The following is a 14,421-nucleotide window of genomic DNA, read 5'->3' on the forward strand; positions in this document are numbered from 1 at the left end:
TCCTAGTCACATACTCGATCATGAAGCCAACAAAGTGGATGAGAAAGTGAGGTACATTGAAGAGCCGGTACAAATATTGGATCGAAAGGAACAAATTCTTAGAACTAAGAAGATCCCTCTGGTTAAGGTACTATGGCGACATCATAATATAGAGGAAGCCACATGGGAAAGTGAAGAGAAGATGAAGGAAAAGTACCCCTATTTGTTTCAAGAAGGCACGAGTGGTGTCTAATTTCGAGGACGAAATTATCTAAGGAGGGGAGAATTGTGGCATCCCAAAAATCCAAGACAAGCTCTAAGGTGTATTAAGGCTCATAATTAGGTAATGAAATTACCTATGGTTTATGTTTTAGCCATTAGTTTTCTTAAGGCTAAGTGATATATGTTTGTGTTCATGAGATTTTAATAATATATGCTTGGCTATGCACTTTATAGACTAAGTTTCTATAAATAAAATGTTACAAGATTTTGGCCATGTAGAATTTAGTAATTTAATTCTTAAAATAAAGGATAGAAAAAGGGGTAAAATTAATTTGAATTAGGTTGGGCCTTAGGCCCAATAACTTGAGCCTTTGGTGGGCCAAATGGCCGGCCCAATTAGGCCCAAGGAAAGGTGGCCGTCAACCAAGGGGGGGGGGAAGGAGTGGCCGGCCCACTGCTTCCAAGCCCAAGCCCATCGCATGGGCTTTGCCAAGTGGCGAGGAGGACTTGCATGCATTGGCCAATTTGAGTGGCATGGTGATGATTGCTAATGATGAGAAATTGGGGAAAATAAAAGGAAGAGGAGAGAGAGAGGGTGGACGGTTGTGTTGTTCGGCCAAGTGAGAGAAAGAGAGAGAGAATCGTGCAAGAGAGGAGAGAGTGAGGCCGAGAGAGGAGAAGCCGAGAGGGATGAGGAGTTGCCTGTCGCCGCCGTACACCGCTCGTCCGTTCGTCCGCCGTGTGCCGTCGTTCTCCTCGGTCTAGAGATTAGCAGGATGCCACTCCCTGCTGTCACGCGGGGCGTATTTTACGGCCTACCTTCCGATATAGAGGTCAAGTGTGTGGAGATCGACTGTCCCACCATTCCTGGATTGACTTTCATCCGAGTGCGCTGTTTAGTTATGTATGATGTGGGCCTAGCTGGGAGCCCTGTTGTCCAGGAGTTCATATCCGTCCATGTTCGTCGAGACGGAGTGATGTGTGGGATGTTGCCGCCGCCACCGCCTGATGCATCGGGATGGGTGTGAGGGCCCGTGCGTGTCAAGTAGGAGCTGAAACTTTTTGGGATGGTTAGCCGACACTAGTGATGGGGGATCTTGCACGTTAGTCGTAGTGGGTCGAGTGTTTCTTTTTGGGTTATGGCCAAGTGTGGCTTCATGTCCTGGCCCTTCTTTTGATGTACCGACCCAAGGAAACCCATCTTGAAAATATGTAAATAAAGTGTCGTGACTTTGTCTTTTCTCATGATGATTAGTGGTGTGCAATTGTATCATGGTTGTTGGAGGGAGAGATGGAGATATTGTATTTTGCTTCTGCTAATGAGTCGCGGCCGGACTGCTTTAAAAAAAAAAAGTCTATGAACTTCGATGCTTCTTCTAAAAGATGTAGTTAGTGTTCCATTAGGTGTAACGTCAGGTGCCTGTGGCGACCTTAGGTGGCTCGTGGTGTCACAAAAACAAACTTTCAAACCTCAGCTTGCCTAATGGGGTTAACAAGGCTCCTAATGTTCCAGCACCTATGTACATAGATAAATAAATATAAGCAAAAAGAGGTGAAGAAGATGGGGTTACCTCCTTTTAAAGGAACTGCGCCACGTAGGGGGCGAAGCAGCAGGGTTGAAGTAGGGGGTGGGTCCAGAGCTAGAGTGAGCTCTTAATGTTCCAGCACCCTATCATTTCTACTGTCCTACTAGCAACTGAAGCCTTTGGCGAAGGACACGAGGATAGCAGGTTATCATTCGAACTACACAGATTATCTGAGCCCTCTACCTCCTCACCAAGGCTAGGCAAACCGGGAGCAAGAGGCTTCGTTGGGTCGGCCATATTCTCCGTGGAGATGGGGACAGTTTCAACCTACTTTGAGAGGATTTTGAGACCCCTATGGGCCTTTCGGGTTGAGGTGGAAGGGAGTCCCTTCTCCACAAAACCAGCCTTTGGAATTAGAGATTGCCCCTCATCACTCGAACTAACCTGGATGGTTGAATTTCCTTCCACGGGAGGAGGCGGTTTCTTCTTCTTTCCCTTGACTTGCTTCCACGCCTGATTCGACTCTACAGGGACTTGCAAAGCAGGGGCGGGGAGCTGAACAGGGATCGACAGAGCAAGGGAAGCCTACTGCTGAGCCGTCTTCTCCAAATTGGTGGAGACTAGGGAAACGTCACACTTAAGGCCAAAAATGCCACACTTGAGGCATTCAATTGGCTTCCATTCATATTCAATAACTATAAACCTCACTACTCCATTCACCACCACTTCAACCGATGAACACCTCGGCTGATTTGCTTGGATCTCTACACACACTCTTGCAAAAGAAATCATCCTCATTTTCTCCATGCGTTGGTCCACATAAAGGGGTTTGCCAACGGTACTAGTGATGACACTTATGGTCGGCGCCGACCATAGATCAAATAGGAGATTCTTAAGTCTGATCCATACCAGGACGGAAGATTGCTTGTCTTTCCTTAGCTCTAAAAGAGGCTTCCATTATTGTAATATGAGGGGAACCCTTGCCACTGTTAGGGGCCCCTCTTCCAAGATCTTTCTACGAAACAAAGGATCCGAAACATAAAAATAGAAGAAACCTATATCATCGGCCAAAACTTCCACAAGTTTCGGGCCCAAGTGTTCTTCAAAGCTTGCTCGGTGAGCTGAAATGAGAATTTCTTTCCCACACAATACCCAATTAAGCATTCATGCCATTTGGGGTCTACAACGTAGAGCACATCTTCTGAAAGGTTAACTACCGGTCTATTATCCACAAAGGAAGGAGGGACAAAAGTGAGTTCATATCCCATTGCTACGAGGCACGCCACATTGGCCCAAGAGTGGTCTTGGGGAGGCCTGGAGCTACGGGGCAGTTGGCCCGAGCCTTGAAGGCATTTGGAAGGAGCATTAGCACAACTTCAGCCTTGAGAGCACCCTTTGCACGCAGGCTTGGACCGCAGCCCTTGTTTGTTCTCAACAGCAACAGTGTTGGGAGCCACTTCAGGAGATATGGCCTGATTCGGAGTAGCAGGTCGCACTAACACATTGCGAGAGGAGGGGCTAAGACCCTTAACCTTACCAACACCAGGCTAGGCCTCATTTGAGAGGCCACCCCCATCGGCGAAGTGGATGCCATAACGCAAAAGAAACCTCCCATAGCCTAAACGCACCCTACAGTACATACTTTGTAGGGAACAAAGCCATACCAAGGCAGAGGCTATTACGAGATGAGGAGGGGTGCTTAGGAGTCAACACAACCACTGCTAAGTCTTTAGCATAGCACCAGCACCCCGCACGAACAGAACCAAGGGAGAAAACCAGCAGTGGATCGGCCGAAAACTAGGGTGACTTTGATCTCCTCTTTTGGGGCAAAACAAAACAATCCACTCGGTGAGGTTCTAGAGCGAAGCAAGAAGAAGGAGCCCTCCAAAATTCGAGCCAAACTAGCGGCTACCAAAGCCGGGACGAGTTGGAAACCAGACGAGATGAACTGGGAGAAAATCGCACCCTAGAGAGAAGATGTGAATAGTACACCGAGAATGCACGAATGGTCAACCCCAGGTAGGGGATTTCTTTGAGCTGCTCATAAGGAAGTTTCCAATGGTAATTTGTGCAAATGATATGGCGTTTTCTTTGTGAAAATGTAAGTATTTCGAGCAATGAGATAATTCTATGCGAGGCTAAGGATTATGGGTTTGGATATAATTTAGATATAGGAAACACTCAAGTGAAGTGTGTGAGTAATTATAACTCTGTACTTGTCCAATTGATTCGTGGATTATTTACTACTGACTCTCCCTGTGAAATAGGTACCGACACTCGGACTGAATCACGTAAATCTCTCAATTAGTGGTCTTCTTCCTCTCACCATTTTACTTCAGGTTGCTCAACTTTTTTGTGATTCAATGGTCTTCTTCCTCCCTGGCTTTCTCATTGTTCTTCTTTTAGATTTTTTTTTTATTCAAGCCCTTATCTTTAATCATAAAAAAGCACTTGTTTTGCTTTTCCAGATTATGTTGGCCAAATAGGATGTGACATGGGATGCTAGCAAGACACTTAACAGTATTTTAACAGCAACGTTAGGATAGGATGAACTAGAAATAAAAACATAGTATTTAGGGATCTTAGTGCTCACAAGAAAATGTTGAAAGATCTTATTGAACAATTTAAAACATTTCAAAGGCCTCCGATGCCTTTATTCCTCTCTTTTAGTGGGGAAATTTCCGTCCTTTAGTCAAAGAAAGAGCGGGGGGTTGATTGGTTCTCCTCAGCTGATCAGTTCTCAAGTTTAATTTTGGGAGACTTTCGGGGTGTGGAATCGCACGGGTTATTAGAAAATTGATAGTGGTAGGGCTATTTTTCTCTCTTTTTTCCTTTTCGAAATGATAGTGGCTTACTTTGTTAGAATGAGACGACGGACTTTTGCGCAGCGGCAGTTGGTTTCTTTGTTCTGTCTGAAATTAGTGGACTTTACACGCCGACCCCCATGTACCATCCACGTGATATTTCTTGTCGTGAACATTTTATTTGCTTGAACCTTGTCCTCAGTTAACATCGAAAGTGTTTTTTCGACTGGACTCTAAATAGTTCGAGTACTGCTTGTTGCACATAGAGTTGGAAAAGCATGACATTTGCCGCAGCATTACATTTAAATAGTTCAGGGTGCAGACACCTAATTTTGTCACTTGAATGTTTTTTCACTAATGCACGCCGATTGACCATGACCTCAATTGGAGATTCATGAGAACGCTCTAAAAATCATCCGAGTGGTCTAATAGCTCAAGATTATCGCAATTCTCTGGCGACAGAAAGATTGCCGTGTCAATTGCCGACAGCGTCATCAGATTGGATCTTTGATATCACGGTTTCTTGTGCCAAACAAACTCAAATCAATCCCCTTCAGACTGAAAGTGAAGTGAACTTAGCATGGCCAGCTCGGCTTTAGTCCAGTTTAAGATCAAAATCGATTCAGAATTTTGTCTAGGTGGAGAGACCTACCGTCTTTTGCCTCTAATTTCTTCTTATAGCCAATTTTGACTCGTGATATCTTATATGTTTCAGATCCAATCGAGGTGATTATTGATGATATATAAAACTCATAGCTCCTACTCTCGACTAACGCCATCTGATTGAGAAAATTACGTAACTCTTGATATCATCAATACTGAATGGCCGAGATTTGGTGGAATGAGTTCTCGAGATGCAATCATCACGTTTCAATAAATTGGTATCATCTGAAAGCTCTCCCCAGATTGCATCCTCTTATATCGTCCATCAAATTTTGAAACAAGTTAGGTCCCAGGTCAATTTGGTCAAACCATGAATATGTTAGGTGTAAAATGAGAATTTACATGTTCTTCAAGTTATGCAATGATACATACAAGTGGAGTCTGATGATGCTCAATGTACATAGCGCCTCCAAACCAACGAAAATTATCTAGGTCTTTGTGGGCGGCTGCATCTAGGCTTTTGCCCCCCTTTTACGCTAGCTTCTTTGATTGGGAGGGTCCTAATACCTTTAATTTAAAGCCAGGGAAATAGAATAGATGATGTGTGAATTACCCTCTTGTCTATATTATTACGTAGATATATCCTAAACAATAATCAAAAGTCAAGCTTTGTTACTATATATGCTTTGAAAGAATGCAACAAAGTTGGAAATACTTGATATAATGTGATTTGCATAAACTGATGTCACAAATTGATGATTGATGGTCCGGACATGCATTTTTCAACCCCTTCATACGACCAAAAAAAAAAAAAAATCTTTCCAACTCTGAAAAATAAAAGAAAGAGAACTTTGCCCGACTAACTAAAAATCAATATATTCTTTATTTTTTTTCTCCTTTTGAAAATTATAAAACGAATGTTGTAGAATTATATTTCGCATTACAAACGCATGACATTGGACTACGATTTATGTCATTTATAGCTAGATCAAACTTGCCGTTATAGTGAAATTGAAATTGGAACTATAGTTTCCTTAGCCCAATTTATTTGTATTTTTCAAAGTTATCTAAAAGAATTAGAACAAAACAAGCGAGGGAATTGCAATGGAATTGATTACACATAGTGCAAGTGGAGAGTTACTCTTTTTCTTTTAGTTAATGGCACTGGTTGTATGAGAATAAGTGCAATAAAAGCCTAATGTTTTGATGGTTGATTAATTAAGTCCTAAATGCTTTGTTTTCAGTCGATTGAGTTCTAAATGTTTTGACAAAGATACAATTAAGTACTAATATCTTTGTCAATGACCTTTAGTGACTGGACAGCTCTACTCTTAAAGATTACTATGAAATGAATCATCATTTTAACCACATGAGAGATAAAGCATATGAATCTTATTGATCCATGTTTAGAGAACTTTATGTGATTTATTCTTGATTATTATAAAAAAAACACTTAATTTTGTGAAAAAGTAAAATGACATGATTTTGCAATGAGTTAATTTAGCAGGGAATTAGGACGGAATTACATCTTTTCCAATAAGGCTTAGAGTTCAATTAACTAAATAGGATGTTTAACACATGATCAACAACCAACCCAAAAGGCTTAGGGCTCTATTGAGTGTCGTATATAAGTTATGGCACTCAAGTGGTCGAAAAAATATTTATAGCACTTGTGATGTTATTTTCCCCTTTGTCATTCCCAATCTACTTACTTTACTGGCATGGTTCAACCTTGGAAGATTACAAGGCTACTAGGTTCGGGAGAGAGGACTAGACATGGATGGAAAAACCTAAGTACGTACTTGACTCATCTTGAAAAAAACGACATAAATGATCCACGAACTTTTGTTTAATGTACAATGTCATCCCTAAACTCTCAATTTGTTTAATGTGATTTTTGAATTTTAGTCCGATGTGTAATGCCGTCCCTGAAATTTTAATTTGTTCAATATAGTTCCTAAACCATTAAACATGTTCATATAGTCTAAGGACTATATTGAACATTTGCCAATAGCTTAGGAATCACGTTGAATAATTAAAAGTTCAAGGACGACATTACGAATTGAGTCAAAGTTTAAAGATCACATTGCACAAATTAAAAGTTCAGGGATAACATTACACATTAAACCAAAGTTCATTAACCATTTGTGCTACTATCCTACTCATCTTCTCTTATCCATTTTAACATGGAAGGGGGAGGTGGGGGGTTCGAATCCCCACCTTCTCAAGGGGGTTAGGGTGGGGACGAATTAATTTCAGGAGTGGGTTTTGACTCCCACGCTCTGCAAGGAGGCAAGGCTAAAGTTTAAGAGTGAGAGTTAGAATAGGAGTAGAGTAGGACCGACAAAAAAAAATTTATGTTTTTGTTATTTACCACATAGCATCACTGAATGAAAACAATGCGACCTCGTTTAATTGTTCATTTCATATAATCGTCTTTCTATTTAGCTTGCCAAGATGTCATAATATATATATATATATATATATATATATATATATATATAGTCAATTCCCCCCTTAACTCTTGTTTGTCGTAGTGGGTTTTCATATATTCGCAACTACATGTTCTTAATCTAAGAATTGTTTTCAAGCCAAAAAGTCTTTTCTCTCTCCCTTTCTCCCTTTTTCTCTTCAACATCTACTTCAACCTTCATCCATAAGGAGCGTTTGAACTAATCTCACCCTCCCTCCTCTTTTGTTGATTTTCTTTGCATTTTATTGTTTTTTTCTTACTTTTTCTTCTCTCTGGATTTAGATTTGAGAGTTATCTTCTCCCAGTCTAAATCTCAACTTGAGAGTTTGAATTTTTGGCATGTGCTCCTCACTAACAAAAACACAAGATTCAATTATTGGCCACCGAGTATTTTGCTTGACAAATTCTTATGGAATAAGTATGTGCTTAACTTTGCTGGTTTTCCATTGATCCTCCCTATTTCTTGGATTTGACTTTTCTTTTGAGTATTCTTTCTCATATATATGCTTTTGAGTAATGGATACAATTTTCTTTCGATAAAAAAAAAAAAGGGACTTGTTTACTAAGCTTTGCTAATCTGTTGGGACAATTTTAAAGTGTCACAACTCAAATCCTATAGGGGTGAAGGGGTAACACAACTGTCCTTTTGTAAAGGATGCGGTCTCAAATTATATCCCAAATATCTAGCTCCCAATAGTTCTCACAATAAGGCTTAGTTTATCGATTACTAACTAAGGCACCTAAAAAACATATTAAGAAAAAAGAATGAGCTACCACAACTCAGTAAGTAATATATTTCTTTTAAGCAATCGAGCAATCACTACGCACATTTAAAATACAAATATAACACACTTTTACTAAAACCATAATTTAACAAACCTTCAAGACGAAAATAATGTAATATTTCTTACTTTAATATAATATGTTCAAAGCAAAAATATTCAATATAATAACAAACATACACCAATGATCCAACCCATTGGTCGATCTCATAAAAATACACGTCAATAGTTTATTCCATTGACCAATCTCATAAAAACACACGTCAATGGTCCATTCCATTGGTTAATCTCATGTTACACATCAATGGTCTATCACATTGGTCCATCTTATATGAAACTACATGTCGATGGTCTATACATCAACCAATCTTTTGTTCAATATCAAACCATGGTCACTTATAACGCCCGTGACAAGACGACTAATATTCCCCCCTTGGTTATGTGACATCCTGAAATTCCAGTTTTGTTTTCAATTAAATGAATCGGGCTTTTCATCGACACGCTTATAGTTATATTTTCTGAGCTAATCACTCAATAGATAACTAGATTATCGGGTGAAGCCATTAAGGAATTTTAATGCAATAGACTTGAGAATTTGATTAGGAACCGATTGCTCAACCGTGCTCATTTGTAGAGATCATTACGATACAATTAAAAATCAATCAAAGATTAGAAATAGGTCATTCCACTTAGATATGTGACTAAGTGTGGGTGATTCCACCAAATTACAAAATTCCTGTCAATCGGTAATAGACTGATTTTTCTGTCGTTTTGGTACCATGTGTCTGCATTTGAAACCTCGAGATTTTCATGACAACCGAAAGTCACCAATGTGTTGAAGATGTACGTTATGGCTTGAAAATAATCAACCACGGGTCAATTGTACTAAAAATTTCTAAAAGCTATCGATAAGTTAGGGCACACTAAAATCGTGCCAAATTGAAATTAACCGCGAATTTGAACCCGATTTCAAAAATTGAAAGTTCTGTCATGTCACAATTTATTTTAGGACCGTAAAATTTTTCTATAACCCGAGATTTTTGGCAGAAATTCAAAATGAGGCCGTTTTTATCCAGAAAATTCAAGGGACTGTTTTTTATCGTGTTTTTGGAATGCAAGTTGGTTCTCTTGGCGAGGAAAAATGTCAGTTTGATCATGGACAACTTGGTGGGATTTATGGACTTCGAATTGAATTAATTTGAAGGAGAATTGGTAGGGAATTGAATCCAATTGAGTGGACAATGCACAAATTCGTAGCCCCCATGGTGTGCAACTTTTGTACCCTTAGGAAGCACCAAGGAAGCCTTGGCGTTGCAAATGGCTGAGGAAGCCAGCCCATGTTGGTGGGACCTCTTCAAGGGGGACAAATGGATAGAAGTGAGACTTGAGGGACTCTCCAAGCTTGGCTGTCCCCTTTCTTCCTCCCTTAGCCCAGGTTTCCCCATTTTCAGACCCTTAGAAGCTTTGAAAGTGCAAAAGAAATTGGCCAACCCTTCCCTTGTTGTCACCAGCCCTACCAGATTGCCACCGCTAGCCACCGAAGCTACTTGCTCATGCGCCCAAGCCCGGGAGGCCCTGCTTGCATCCACGCCCTGCTCACCGTCGTCCAGCGCCATCCAGCCATTCAGTAGATTGCCAGGCCACCGTGCGTTGCCATCGTAGTCGCTAGAGTCACCGTCGAGCACTATCATCACCCGTTGTAGCCTGTCCACTCGCCTCTCACTCTTTCCACACCAACCGACCTTCGTTCGGCCCTCTTGGCCCAAGGAACATAACCGAACCCCCTCGGCCCAACCGTATATTGTTTGGCCCACTTTGGACCACTTCTAGACCTCGTAGTGCATCGCCACTTTGGAGTTTGTCGCCCGTCTCCACCTTGCCATCGCCGTGAACTCATCGGATTTCAAAACCAGTGATTTTACTCACTAATCTCCACTTAAGGAGTTAATTATGCTTAAGGGTTGATTAATTTAAGTTAAGTATGATTTAAGTGGTTAGTTAGAACGAATTAGCAATTTAATTATCCGTTTATGCATGTTAGGTGATTAAAGTAGCGTAATTGGAGACCAAATAAGTTGTAGTATTTATCTAGATTGGTTCGAAAATTTTCTGGGCCCGTTTTGGTATTTAATTAGGCATTTTCGACCTAAGTTTGCATTTATGTCATTTAATTGTATTTATTTAATTAATTTTGGTAATTATTTAATTATTTATTATTTTTTGGAAATTATACCGAGAGCCGGTGACCAAAATTTTGTGTTGATTGCAATGGTATGAGTGGTTTATTTAATTGAGTGTTGATTTGTGCAAATTGAGTGAGAATTATAATTTTGGGTATTTATTCTAAAATTAAGTAATTTCAGTATTTAATTAGAAAATACCGAGCGTTGGTTTACAACGCCAAAAATGTATTTATGCACTGTATTAAATAGTGGGATTTTCTATAAAAAAAAAAAGATATTGTGTTTTGGCTTAGGCCGACGTGTACCCACACACGATTATTTTCAACGGATATATTTTAACGTGATAAAATTGGGCCAAGTGTGTTATTTAATTGAGGAATTGGTGTAAAAACACAAAGTTCTTGGCCAGAATTGGTTTATCATAGTTCAAATTTTGTGTGAGCATTGTGATTTCAACTTGTGAGAGTAGTATACTTTATCAGCTTGTGTGAGCAATGATCGCTTATCAGCTTGTGAGAGCAACAATGATATAGCTACTATCTATTTATATCAGCTTGTGCAAGCTACTATCTATCATCTTCAACTTGTGTGAGCATGGTCGATGTTGATGGTACCGGATAGATAGTATTGAATTGATAGATAGTATTGCTTGGATTGATCGATTGTTGGATTGGACAATCGTTGGTATTGAATGATTGATTGGCTGAGGTTTATGAACTTTACTGACTTGCAAGAAGGAACTGAGGCTAAGGTGAGTCACCTATCTCTTGTGTGCATAAGTAGCCTTTAGGCGTATTTCCTTCCTAGTTGGAGTTTAGGGAGTGGACTTGCTGAGATGTTGTCTCACCCCGTCGTGGGCTAACATTTACAGGTCTTTAGATGGCTGTACCTCCTAAGCGTTTTGGCTAGCCGAAGAAGGTCACCAAGCAGATCTCTCAAATTCCCCTCCCTGAGAGCCAAGGAGCCTAGGTCTACGAACTCATGAGATCCATTGTCTGCGTTATTAGTGCAGGTCTATCTTGGAAGGTGCCCCATCAATTCAGATCGTGGTATTGTTACGGGCGAGATGGACCCAGAGAAGGCCCCCTTCTAGAGTTTGAGATTCCTAGGTCGGTGCTGGAGATCGCTTTTGGCAAGGGTACGACTAACCCTCCTGGTGGCTCAGTGATAGACCCGAGTTCCCTGAAGCTAAAGACCCCAGAGTATTCAATTGAGAGTTCGAATGCTTAGAGGATCTGTAGCCCCTCTACCCTTTTGTAGAATTGTTTATATCGGCTAGTATTGTATATGACTTAGTTTGATATGTATAAAGGTGTGATGTGGTTTTCCAAAACTGTGGCTCTACTTTTTCTATCCCATCTTCGTGTTGTTTTGGGATTTAATTATTCGTTTCCATATGTGCATTAAAATGAATGGGTCGGCAACGCATCCTGGAACGTCACAATTTAATCGACCACCGAGAGATGGGCACGTGCTCAGAAGATCGGGGTGTGACAGGTTAGGTCTCCACCTATTTTTAGTTGATGGTGTGGCCCACAAAAATATCCTAGAGTAGTACACGCATACCCACAAGCCTCTTGCCAGGCTCATAGCGATCCTAAGCATCAATCCCTATCCATGACAGCCTCCACAATTCACAAAGCCAAACCAAAGTATATATCATAAATCAATTTCACAAATCAAAACACATAATCTTTCTGCAACCTAGCTCATTCACCATAAATGCTTTTCATAAAACATTTCTCATGTCATTTCAAAACTCGTTTCTTAAACCGAAATAAATTCCATATACATTTTCACAACACATTTCATAAACCAAGTTCACAAATCAACATATATACATATAATTTCGCAACAACTTTCCAAAAACATTTAGCAAATCATTCACAAATATCAAATCTTAGTAAATGCTCAATCCAAATTCTATGCAATAAAACATACTTTCAATTATTTATGATACATCAAATCTCCATAACTTTCAAGACATGAGTTTTCAAACTCATAGAAGAAATAGTATCACTCAATTGGGAAAGTCGAAAATCAACCACAACGATCACTCGAGTTGACATACTTGAATTCCTAACAAATAACCGAAAAAAAAATATCAAAAGACCAAGTAACACGATATTCTAATGAACAACTCAACTATACTACGCATATTTGTCAATAAAAACGATACCTACATGCCAACGAAAAGCTTGCCTCTAGCAGAATCCTATTGTTGTCCATGAGCCGCATTAAATTTCATCACACCATAACTTCCTCCATAGAATTCTGTTTCAAGCCGACTTATAGTCCTTAGAAAGCCATTTAGACATACTATAAGAACCCCAACTTAGCTGCCCCAAGCCCTTGCCAGAAATGACTGAAATTCAGCTCAAAAGTTACTATTTGTAACTTTATCAAAAATGCACGCCAAACTTGAAAATTCCGTTCCAGGCAAATCATAAGCTTAAATTGAGATCTGTAAAATACTATAGCTTCACAATATCCTAAATTATCAGTTCTATAAAAATACACTGCCTGAGAACTCCCTAATCAAACGCAGCAAGTCATAATCGACCTAAAATCGAGTTTCCAGCCCTAATTTTGACAATTCCTTCAAATAGACAGTTAGGGGCCTCGATCACTTACCAACATCGCAAAATGGATATAAGTCAGCTTAGCAAGTTATATGGATCATAAGCACACAAGAAATTTTTGCCTTCCTTCTTTCTTCTTTCTTCTTTCTTCTTTCTTCTTTCTTCTTTTTCTTCTTTCTCGGTGAGCTCCTTTTCTTTCCTTTGTTTTTGCTTCAACTTCTTTTCCTCTTGTGCTTCATTGCACAAACTCAAATGAGAAGAGAGAAAGAGAGTTGGGCTTGGCTTTTAAGAGACAGGGGTTGTTTGGGGTTTTATTGGGCTTGTTATTACATAAAGTGAGTTGTAGATCATTTAGAGCTTAAATGGGGAAAAATCTATTTTTAGGCTAAAATTATATAGAAGTGAGCAAAAACCGTGAATTGTCTTAAATCTTTTGAAAAATATGTGGAGGGCATTGTTGCATCGCCTCTAGTGTGTTCAATCTAAGTCCGCACCTACAGTTGCATGTCCTCCAAATACACATTATCATATTGGGAAAAAATATCAAAAAATTCATAAACTTATTGCAATTATGTTAATTCAATAATATATGTTTCAATCGTGCCAATTTAATTCTAAATCTTTTCACATTTTATCAATTGAGTTCATTTTGCCAATTTTAACCGAGAATCATTAATGTAGACATCAGCCATCGTTTGTGATATGATTGTCATTAAATGGACATTTTAATAATATTTAAAAATAGTTTGAATTATATCGGTTTCCTTTTTCTTTTCTTTTTTATGTTTTTTTTTTTTTTTTTTTTAGGGGGAGGGGACTTAGGGCCACAAGAGTCTCTAGCCAATTCTCGTTGACCACAATGGCAAGGACTGCACATCCTCACTTTGGCCGATGAGGACATCTCAACCCTTGCCTAGCCCTCACCTGCCACGATGAGGGCCCACAAGCCCTCGAGTAGTGGCAAATGAGGGCATGGCGGCCCTTGCCCAAAGTAGATAAGCATTGCAACACCCTCACCCAATGCCAACAAGGATTGCCGGCCTTTAGTCAAAAAAGAAAAAGTAAAGTAAGGTAAAGTAAAAACATAAAAAACTATTTAAAAAATGAAAATATTATTAAAAAATGTTTAGGTCTGTGCGATCGTGCTATGTAGGAAGGCCGGTGTCCATGTCAGCAATTCCCTATCAAAATTGAGTTAATGAACTTAACTGACAAAACTTAAAAATGTTAGAGCTAAATTGGCACAATTGAAGATTTATGATTAAAT

This window comes from Eucalyptus grandis, chromosome 3 (assembly GCF_016545825.1).
Source record: "Eucalyptus grandis isolate ANBG69807.140 chromosome 3, ASM1654582v1, whole genome shotgun sequence".
Classification (NCBI taxonomy): domain Eukaryota; kingdom Viridiplantae; phylum Streptophyta; class Magnoliopsida; order Myrtales; family Myrtaceae; genus Eucalyptus; species Eucalyptus grandis.